General features: G+C 37.8%; 1 pseudogene; it reads right to left on the bottom strand.

Annotated features, from left to right (window-relative positions):
- Positions 1-10,233: 10,233 nt before the first annotated feature.
- On the bottom strand, positions 10,234-11,718 carry LOC131945806 (STING ER exit protein-like; annotated as a pseudogene).
- Between the last annotated feature and the right edge of the window lie 549 nt (positions 11,719-12,267).

Below are 12,267 nucleotides of genomic sequence, written 5' to 3'. Positions count from 1 at the left end.
CTCTCTCTCTCTCTCCGAGTCGAGGGATTCATGTAAAGTAGAACTGCTCTCTACGAGTCGAGGATTTAATGTAAGTAATGTCGAACAACTGACTCCGAGTTGAGGGATTTAGGTGAGTAAGATCGAACTGTTCTCTCCATGTGAAGGGATTCAACTTCTGGTTGTTATATCTATTCACGGTACCCAGACTCCCACCTCTAGCTTCTACTCACACACAACATGACAAGAGATGTTATGCTATAACGAGACGCGGGGAGAATATATGTGAAGGAGGGGGGGGGGGGGGTGATCACCTGTTCAGGGGCGTATCCAGGGTCTGATATTTCAGGAGATAAATTGTAACATTGGATCACTAGATAGTGTTTTACCTCATTTAAAATATTTTTAGAGTCTAAAAAATAAACACAGACTGAACGATACGAACAATCGATACTTGTTACCGATTGGGCAGTTAGTGGCAGGGTTAAGATGGGGGGGGGGGGGTGTGTCAGGCTCAAGGGTGGACTGGTTGCGACCAAGAGGCCAGGGACATTTTAAAAGGACCCCCCCCCCCCCCCCCCAACCACGGATTGAAATTTTCATCTTGCGTTCTCTTCTCCGGCGGGCGAGACCACCTCTGGTCTGGCTATTCAAAATTTTGTAGAATTATGTGTTTAGGGCCAAGATAAGTTAAGGACACAAACGTAAGGGAAGTAACCGAGTCTTACTTACTACTACATGTGTGTTAGTTGCTCTATGAGAACATACTGTTTTTGACTGTGATCGCTCCTCTCAAGTTTATTATGTCAGGTTCTGATGTACACACCGTGTGGGGGAAATTCCGAATCCCTTCTCCCCCCCCCCCACCACCACCACTCCAGGGTGACCCGGTGTTCGTGTCATATCGACCTGAGGCTTGGATTGACCGGATATGACGACAAATCTGATTCAAGGTTGACACGATCCCAATAACTTTATTTCGTAATCTCCGTGAGTAGATAATGCCAGGGTGTTCTATGTCTGTCTCCCTGCCTCTCACTGTCTCTCTATGCCTCTCTCTGTCTCTGTTTCTCGCTATGCCTCTCTCTTGGTGTCTATGCCTCTCCATCTCTGTCTGATCTTTTCTCTTTCCATTTCCTTTTTTCCATGTCTCTCTCTCTCTCTTTCTCTCTCTCTCTCTCTCTCTCTCTCTCTGTCTCTCTGTACCTATACACTTCCATCTCTTTCTGATCATGTCTCTCTCCATCTCCCTCTCTCTGTCTCTATGCCCTTTATCTTAATCTTAATCTATACATCTCTCTCCATCTCTTTCAGATAATGTATCTCTCAATCCCTATTTTATCAAGTCTTAGTCTCTCTCTCTCTCTCTCTCTCTGCCTGTCTGTCTCTACACCCCTCCATCGCTTTCTTAATATCTAAGCCTCTCTTTATCTATGTATGGTTATGTCTCTTTATTTCCTTTCTCTTTATGTCTCTCTCAATCCCTTTCAATCTCTTTTAACCACTTTTTCTATATGTATCTCTTTTGTATTATGTTTTCCCTATTTCATTTCCCTTTCTGTCTCTTTCAATCCTTCTTTCTCCCTGTCTCTCTCTCTCTCTCTCTCTCTCTCTCTCTCTCGCTCTCTCTGTCCACATAACTCTCCATTTCTTTCTTAATCCCTAAGCCTCTCTCCATCTATTTCTGATTATGTCTCTCTTCATTCTCTTTCCGTCTTTCAATCTCTCTTTCTCCCTGTTTCTCTCTCTCTCTCTCTCTCTCTCTCTCTCTCTCTCTCTTTCTCTGTCAATACAACTGTCCATTTCTTAATCTCTACACCTTTCTCAATCTCTTGCTGGCTATTTTTCACTCTATTTATTTTCTCATTCACTCTCTTTTAATCCCACTTTCTCCCTGTTTCTCCCTCTCTCTCTGCCTAAATACCTTTTAATCCGCCTCTCTCTAATAAAGTCTCTTCCCATTTCTCAATGTATTTCCTTGTCCTCTCAAACTCTACATTCCCAAGTCGTTTTCTACTTCCTCAAATAACAATTTTTTAGGAATAATTGTTTTTAAAAAAGCTATATTTTAAGTGAATAAATTCAAATTAAAGGAATTTATTTTTAAAATTATTTAATGATTTATTCAGAAACCCACCAAACGGTCTGGTGAATCGATTAAATTAAAGACGCAGAACTCTGAACTCTCAGATTGTGGTTCGAGTTGCGTCCCTTTAAAGTAATTGTTAATTCCCTTAGCGTCAATTATAAAAGACGCCAGGTCATAAATCAGGGCTGAAATTATAAATCAGACGATTACTCTATCTGCAGATATCTTCCCATGCCGCTAGTTAGCATGATGCCACATATGTCTTTAGTTTATCAGTTCCTTGTTAGAGAAAGCGGAGCTCATTATCTTTAATTAACACCAACCAACATTTCATCATTTTCATTTTGAATTTTAAGTTTTGTAAATTAATTATTTTTATCTGTTGTTGTTAGCTTAATGTTTAATTTAGAACTTTAAACTATTTAATACAATGTACACCGTACAGACAAAAAAATCGAGTAACCTAATTAGTAGTGGAATAATTAGCTCAGTTCCGGAAACAGTGGTTTTTACCACAAGGGACGTGGTGTGTTTGGTTAAAGTTTCAAGACCGCTTGAAATTGTTTTATTTTTTTCTCACCGATTTTCTCGTCAAATAAATATATTGGATCAGGTACAGGGTAACACCTACTAAGGAAATAAGGTGATCATTTAGGCAAGGTCTTTACGTGCGCATTTAAATAGACGAGCCGACCCGCTGCGTATCATACGCCGCTATTTAGTTGTTTTTTTCTACTTTTCAGTAATTTATAATTTGTGAATTCGACAGTACCCATGCTGCCATTGAAAATATTTGCTTAAAAACACTAACCCCCCCCCCCCCCACGTGAAAGCAGCCTCCTCTTAGTTACCTCCTCTAAGTTTAAAATCGTTTCAAACTAAATTATCTGCCCCTAATAGCCGTCACCAAACCCGTCTCTATGATTGTAAAATGTAAACAGAGTGAACACCGCTCACCAGATCATGTGGGGGTGGGGTGGGGGTGGTAGTGATAGTGATAGTGAGAAAGAGAGGGGACTGCAAGAAGGCGCTTGCAGCTTGTTTTCTAACTGATCCCAGAAGAGAATTATATATATAGATAACGAAGAATGATTGAAAAATAGGCAAAATAATACCACCATGAGGCAAAATATTACCATTTTACATACACATAGATACAAATATTGTTAAACAAAACACAGCTTAACAAAAAAAAACATAACTGGATAAAACACAATTAAACAATGCAAACATCTAGACAAAACACCAGAAAACAAAGAATACAACTCCACAAATCAACATGAGGCAAAACACTACTGAACAAAATTTCAGTAAACAAAAACACCAGTGGACGAAACACCAGTAAATATAACACCATTAGACACAACACCATTGGAGAAAACACCACTTGGCAAAACACCACTAGACGAAATTCAGTAAACAAAAACACTAGCAGACAAAACACCAGTAAAAATAACACCACTAGACACAACACCATTAGACAACACCAGTAAAAATAACACCACTAGACACAACACAAGTAGACAAAACACCAGTAAATATAACATCACTAGACACAACACTAGTAGACAATGAACACATCTCCACAAAACAACACTAGACAAAAACACTACTGAACAAAATGTAAGTAAACAAAAACACCAATAGACAAAACACCTTTTGGCAAAATTCTGCAGACAAAATACACCAGTAAACAAAACACCAGTAAATATAACACCACTAGACACAACGTCAGTAGACAAAACGCCACTAGACAAAACACCAGTAAATATAACACCACTAGATAAAACACCATTATAAACAGCACTTGGCACAATTCCGTAAAAAAATACACCAGTAGACAAAACACCACTTGGCAAAATTCAGTAAACAAAATACACCAGTAGACAAAACACCCCACTCTAGACCTCCGCTAGTTCTTCGATTTTCGCATCTCCCGATAACGAAGAGTGGCACCTAGCAGAGCCCATACATTACCACAATTGACAACTCACTGTTACTAAGATGTAGGGATCCGTTTTTCTTCCAGAAGATTCTGTTAGCCCTAATCAAACCCCTCCTTCATTGCGGGTCCGTCTGTCTCAATGCCACGGGTAGATTACGTAGTCTCGGGTTATCTGATTTTAACACAACGCCCACACTAAGTCCACTAAGCCGATCTACAACATACGTAGATGGTAAGTAAACCCGTTATTTCGGATCTATAGATTAAGCTGAGATAATCTGTGGTAACGGTTTAATAAGGATTAAGTATCCATAAGGGTTTAGGTTCGCTAAATGAAGTTAAATAAAGAATCCTCTTTAGACCTAGAGATCCATTGGGCTAGTGAAGTATAGTTTCTGTGACCTTGACAAATGAAGGGAAGGTGTTGTTTCTGTGACCTCGGCATTTGAAGGGATAGTGTGGTCAGCATTATGCCCAGCCGCCTTTACTTTCCCCAACACGAGTTAGGTACCCATCAGAGCTGGGTGCACTCAGGGACGTGTTATTTACTTGTACCCGGATTCAAACTCCAGCCTTTCGTGTTAGCAGCTTTACGCTCTTCCTCTTAGATACCAGTTCATTAATGGTGGAGGTAGTGATTTATCGAGACGTGTTTAGCAACACCAGATTGACTTTTCGTGTTTAGTTATTATATTCTCATTTCATTTGTTGTTCCTTCTAAGTATGTAATTAAATGTAGACTGGTTCGGTCGATCCTATCTTTGAGTAGTTTCCTGAAGTTTTTATAAAAAAAAATAGATGTAGGTGTTGGGAAAAATAAAAAAAAAGACTAAATAATCCTTTAAAAACATTCCAAAATAACATAAAAATTCCAAAACAGCAACAAAACTCAAAGTAGAAGCACTAAAATTACAAAGAAAAGAAAAAAAACAACCTACAATTAACGAAAAAGCCCAAAACGCTTTATAAAAAGCCCCAACAGTATAAAAAAACAACAATAACAGATTAATTTTACAAATAGCTTGCTGTGATTTGGTGGGAACAAGGTCCTTCTTCTCAAACGTTGAGTACAGAATTCAGCCTAATCTTGGGATAATCTCTGATGAGATTCGATTCGTATGATCCGCATGCATTTTCAGTCCAGTGTCAAGCATTTTTTCTTTATTTAAACAACACATTAATTAAATGCAATTTGAAACAGATTATATTTTGTGGCTAATCCAAATCCATGATGTTAATTTAAACTAACCATTCATTTCTTTCATAATTAATTATAGCCATAGTTGATCGCTTGAAACTTTATCCATATTTTTTAAAGTGCTTAAGCCAAAATAATATAACTCCTTATAAAAAAAAAATTGCCAATCCTTAGATATAAATGAAATCTCTTTCATGAATACTTAACCTAATCAAAAATGTAGAAGTAAACAATAAAAGTTTAATTGATTTTTTTGGGTACGTTCTCACGAGGGCCGATAAAACGGAAATCGAAATTCACTTTTTTTTTTGATGAATTATTTCTTCATGCATCTTCCCATTTCCTCCGCCCTTGCGAGGGAAACATATTTATCAAACAAAGCGAAGAGTGGGATGAAAACAATCTCAAGTGGTCTTGTAGACTAGATAGGCTTGGGTGAGGTTCCTCGTCAACTGAGGCACAACACGGGGGTGGGGGGGCAGTGCTTGGGGCGCCTCGTCTGTACGGGTGAGAGTTCCTTGCCGTCTAGCTGATAGACAGGAAGGTTCTCCCCCAGGGGCGTATGAAGAATCACCCCCCCCCCTTCCCCATCGCATAAAACACCCTTCATCCTAAGAAGTTTCTGTTATTTAGATTTTGAAGACGCTGTTTAAATAAATAACGACGTGTGGTGGTGACATTTAATCTGGTGCTTGCGTGGGCGTGTAGTGATGTCACAAAAATTAGCTGACACTCATCCGAACACATAAACTCGCAAACACACACATTCATAGACGCACGCACACTTTTATTTAAGCAGAAATACACACACATACAATAACACATACTCGCTTACTTAAGCACGCAAACATACACACACGAAAATAATTATTTCAGCACCAATGCTGACACACACAATTAAGCACACAGACTTATAGACGCACACACGCACACACTTAATTAAGAACACAAACACACATACACATGCACACATTTACTTAAACACACAATACACATACACACACGCATACATGTACTGAAGCACACAAACACACATACTCCCACACAGACATACTTACACAAACAAACGCACACACATACAGACGCACACACGGACACACTTAAGCACATAAACAAACACACACACAGACGCACACGTGAGATTCTTACCCTCTAGGGGAGTAAATATTATTTCTGAAACCTCCGAATCAATAGAATTGGCTGCTTTGGTGATTTTCACCACACCTTCATAAAATAGTTCAAAGAAATACTGGACCTAATTTGTGAAAAAATTAGATTCTTGGATCTGAAGTAGATGAGATAGAGTTTCCGTTACCTTTGTAAAATAGACTTTCGGATCAGATACAACGTGACACATAAATACAATCCAGCTCAAAATCACGGTTTACATTATCCGTGATAGTATGGATCAAATAGACTTATGGATCTAACGATGAATGAAAAGTTAGGGGTAAAATGGATTTTCGGGTCTGGCGAATACGGATGACACGGTGACATGTAAGTACGACACCGCCTTCAATACAACTCTAAATCTCGCACGGTTAACTATGTCCGTGACAGTATGGATACCAAATAGTCTCGTCGATGAAGAGACCTACACACCAAGATCTACATACATTCTAACATACATTACATTCTAACATACATTCACGTAAACAATACTGCATTCTGGCGCTCGACCAAACTATCACTTGACTGTTGAAACAGCAGGGCTAATACTCTAGTTGTTTTGTTCAAACATGCATGTCACAGATGGCTTTTGTGTACACGATAATGTATTCATATTTTGTTCATCTTTACACCCATAAACGTGTGTTGTTTGACTCCCCGCCCATCCAAAGCCAACACATACGTATGCGTTCTTAACTTAACCTTAAAGCCTTGACCTTTCAACTCTAAATTATCTACACGTAATCTATCCAAAAAACAACAACAACGCAAAAACTAAAAACAATAAAGCCACTAAAAAACTAGCAACAAAGAATGGAGGGGGGGGGCACACACCACTGTTGAATGGTAAGCGTCCTAATCCAGCCATCAATGGATGTGTCTGGTAAACGCAACGTGTGGGTAATCCGTGGATTATTGGAACTTGTACTTTTAAAGTGAGTCATTTGCATTCAGAAAAAAACAAAGACAAAAAAAAAACAGGCTAGCACTAACATTAGGAGCACATCATAAGGAAAACAGATCCGTAAACGACTAGACAATATACGTTCGATTTTTTTAATATAAGGTTTAAATTTTAAACTCTACAGACATGATACTCACTAAATTTCTTTTAATAATACATTTGAAAAAAACAAACAAGAAAACAAATGGTTTGGCTATTTGGGTGGCAACGTGGTCGGGGGAAGACCGTTTGTTTACTCCAAAAGTAACGAGTTCGAACCCCAGACAGACGAGGTTCGTTAGCTGGGAACAGCAACACATCTAGGAGAGGAAACTCCGAAATCAAACAACTGCTGTCTAACATATTGTTCTTAGTTGGACAAAGGTTGTAAAAACAAATCCAGTTAGTAAAGAAAGAAGGCTGAAGCTGTAATCAACGAGCTATATTGACAAGTAATACTTAGTTGTGTTGTTGAAAATCGTTTTGATAATTAATTCAGAGGGCAGTAGTTGAAGCTTATTGAAAAAAATGAGATTCGCTACAAAGCTCAGCTAAACCGATGAGATTAATACTTTCGCGATTCGTCCGTCCACTTCCCTTTTCCACTCCATCGATAAAAGAAAAGTCTTTTAGTGGACAGAGATTCGAACTCGAGGCTTTCTGTTGACAGTCGAGAGCTCGACCATCCGATCATACCCTCTCTCAAACGGGGAAGGGGGGGGGGGTATTGGGTTTAGCGAAAATTAAATTTATCCGAAAAAAAATGTATTTTAGCGATGAGCTCAGAACTGGCAAAGAAAGGTGCAAAACGATTAAGGATAATGTCGGAAGCCAACAAGAGTTGTCGAACTTTAAGCGAAATGAAATGATTAGGCTAAATAGATTAATTACTTTAATTACTTTAAATCTTTAAGCAGCTTTCGTGTAGAAGACAAAAAAAAAATAATATTAAAAAATAAAATAACAATATGAGATTTAAAAAAAAGAAGGAAAACAATGTGGGATTAAAGTATTAGCATTAATCTTCTGCCGATGAAAGCCTAGGAGAACGAATTATAGGAGCTAATCCCAAATGTCAAGTACAGCGTGAGTAAGGGCATGCAACCCGGTCATACACGTCAGCAGATGTGTTGTTTACGTCCATATGTTCTCATGTTGTATGCAACAATACGTGGGGGTAGGGTAAGACTGAGACGAGGGGGCGGGGAGGGGGATGTTGAAAGTGGGAGAGAAAGATGTATAAAATATACACATATTACAAGCGTGTACATCGTAAAGTTCCTCTTTAGACATAACGGTCCATATGGCAGATAAAGTAGAGTTCATGTTTCTTACCTCGGTATATAACGGCATTGTGTGGTCAACACTGTGCCCAGCCGCCTTTACTTTCCTCAATTCAGGCACCTATCAGACCTGTATAGACTCAGGGACTTTATACAGTCACATGTGGGAACCGAGATCCGAACTCAAGGCGTTCAGGTTAGCAGCCAAACGCTCTATCATTTGACCGTGCGGTTCCACGAGCATATACATACAAACCTTTTTTTCCAAATGTTTTCATCAACTTAAAACTGGAATTACAAACGACAGCTGGTTTTAAGAAATTTAACCCGTGTTATACATGCATTATATACTCAATAATTCGTAGATTCAATATTGTTCTACCCAACTTAAATGCAACATACTTACTAGCAGGATTAGACAATAGCTGTAGGCCTACATAAATCCACTTTTCTCCATAAATCATCTCTGTATGCGCTGTCTATGTGTCTGGGATTACATAGGATACCTAAAGCTAAAAATTTTAGATCGCCTGTTTAAAAAGATGTTTAACTTCCCCAACGTGAGTCAGACACCAATAAGAACTGGGTGGACTCAGTGACGTCCTTTTATGACTCGTTCAATCGGGATTCGATCTCGAGACTTTCGAGTTAGGAGTTGCGTGCGCTCTACTCTCCAACTGCGCCGCCCGATTGATTTTATAAAGTAAGATAATTACTGTCTGAAACATTGCTAAGAGTGTGGTCCGTGTCTACATTTAAAAAGCGATGTATAGAAAAAACAGAAATTTGAAATACCGTGTCATATCTTAGTCTGCTGGTGTGTTGTCAAAATTTGAGTAGGATTTATTTTAGGATACTGAAATGGTCATGATTAGGTTTGGAGTCCGGGTTTGGGTGTAGAATAGGCTTGGGTCCTGTTAGAGTTAGAATAGTGACATTACTAAAAAACTACTTTTCTACAAAAGGCAAGCGATGTGACATATAGCTGTTAAGATCAAATGTAACTTTTTTTTGCCATATATGAAACGTGTCAACACTACAAAGGAAACTTCAATACACACAATCTTTACATACAGCTAATATTTAATGTCAAATTTGTTTGGACAAGCTTTAAACTTCTTGTGTTCAAAAGTAACGATCGTGTTCATATTTAACACAAAAGCACTACAAAGAAATATTGTATTTGCTAAAACATTTACCAATTGTCGATATTTTCTACTGGATTAAAACACTGTTAATCTATCTTTGAAGTTTAAATACACATTGGCATGTTACACACATTTTCTTTGAATGACATATTGTGCTACATATTGAGCAGACTACTTTAATTATAACCAATTCACTGAAGAGAAAACTTAGCACTCAAGGAATATAGTTTCCGTTTCAAACTTGACGGTCTATGGGGCAAGCGATAACAATAACATACATCTTTATCTGATGAGGTATCTAACACAGCAAAACATTTTTAAAATAGAACCTACAATTTGTAGGAATTAGTTTAATGGAGTTGTTGAAATTTAACAAAAAATGGCATGACAATTTCATAATGTACAAAATAATTTGACTGTTTTAGTGAATCTTTAAAATGAAATGTTACAAAATCAGCAAAATAAACATTATCATCAGACCATTGATTTTTAGGCATTGTTGTAATGAAAATAAATACACAACACCTTAATTGGTCCAATAATTATTACGCTCATACAAAATCTTTTTTTCTGCGACCCCACAAAATGTAACAAAATTAAAAAAAACACACACACATTCCAATCACTTGTCTATTAAAGTTCCGTTCGGCCTTAACTTCTTGGCTTCTTCTTCAGCCTGTTCCATGAGTTTTCGTTTACTCATTCCTTTTCTCAGCAACTGCTTTTCAATAACCTTGGCGTTTGCAGCAATTGAGTCAGCAATTTCTTTCGCTTTAGGCTCCTCCTCTTCTTCATCCACCGTAGACACTGTGACCGAGCTGAACTTGCCCATGTTTTTTGTGTGTTTTGTCAAGGTCACCTTCTTGGGTTCACTCAACTGACTGTACACATCTGTTTTGATTCCATTTGTTTCACGTTTCAGGGCGCCATCAACCACGAACATGACGGGGCTGCTCCCTTGGTGGAGGTAGTATAGAAGTAGACCACATCTTTTACATTTCTGTGTGTATTGTTTCTCCAGGCCTTTTAATGTAAACAATCTCATCTGGGTCACAAGTTAGCTTGTGTGCATGTTTCTGACCTGTCAACAACTCTTGCTTTATCTCCTTTCCTCAGTGGTAACTTATCTCATCTGAGTCTCAAGTTAGCTTGTGAGCATGTTTCTGACTCTCAACAACTCTGGCTTTAACTCGTTTCCTCAGTGGTAACTTTTCCAAATGGCAATCAAGAATAAGGGACAACAATCCACTCAAACAAAAATAAACAGGGTTTTCTTGTTGATATTCTTTTTGTATTTTTGAGTGAACAATATTCAAGGTTCCTATTATTATTCCGAAAAAAGTTATTTAAGTCCTAAAGTTTCTCTAAAATTAATTCTTTAACTTTAACTTTTGTTTTGAACAAAACCGAATAATTCTGACTAAACTTTTGCAAATAAAATATTATTACTTTCATTTAGATTGATCTAAATGTCAAACTACTTACATTTTTACTGTAGCAAATGTCGTAGAGCTTTCTTTTCCACAAAATGTATCTTCAACAAGAGATTGCCGCCCCTGATCTATTGGCCGGATAAGTTTTCTGTACGGCGATGTTGCCATGTTGTATGTTAGCACAGAAACGCTACCTGGGTAATCTGGATGAGATTTAAACATGATACGTCTGACCCCCCGGGGGGATACTTAGGTACAACAGCTGGTGTGGTGAGCTCGGCCTGCTTTGATCTACGCTAGGGGTCAAGGTCGTGCGTCGTGAATAGACTTGCTAAAATAAGTTTACGGGGATCTAACACTTGTGTTTATGAAACAAAAACGAACATAATTTTACAATGTACTAGATAAACTATGCTTACAAGAGGATAGCTAAACTATATTTACAATGTAGTATTCGAACCCTATCTACAATCAAACAACGAACCCTTTTCTTCAATGGCCTCTAGAAATTTGGTCCACAAAATAGACATCTTGTTATACCTATATTGACAAACGTATACAAAATACCGACAAACATGGATACTTATAATATTAATACACATAGATATCAAAACTCTAAAGCAAGCTATGGAGCATTTTCTTTTACCTAAGTATTTGTTTTAATAATTGGGTTTGTCGTCATAAGTTTAAGGTTAAAACTAGTTTTCTGCCCAAGAGTTAGGGTAATGAAACAATACATTGACAACATCAGCTTGCTATTTTAAATATTACCTAAATAAACTTTTTATAAAAAGAATAATATGTCGCTATTTTAAACATTACCTAAACACATTTTTATAAAAAGACTAAGAAGCCAACGTCTACTTCGATTATAAAATGCTCCCATTATCTTTTCCCGTTTCAACAAAATTATCTATTTGTTCCAAGCTTGTCTTCACAGTGTTTTGAGTGGCGAAAGTTTTTTTTTTTTTTTAACCTTCCATCCTAACACTTGACGTTATACAATTTGTCAAAACGGGTTAGTTCGTCTCTGTTACACGACTTCCGTGCGGAAATGTTCTACTTCCGTTCCCAAAATA

The sequence above is a fragment of the Physella acuta genome, unplaced genomic scaffold (genome assembly GCF_028476545.2).
Source record: "Physella acuta isolate Inbredline_101_S28 unplaced genomic scaffold, ASM2847654v3 ptg000534l, whole genome shotgun sequence".
Taxonomy (NCBI): domain Eukaryota; kingdom Metazoa; phylum Mollusca; class Gastropoda; family Physidae; genus Physella; species Physella acuta.
This window is presented reverse-complemented; position numbering and strand designations above follow the sequence as displayed.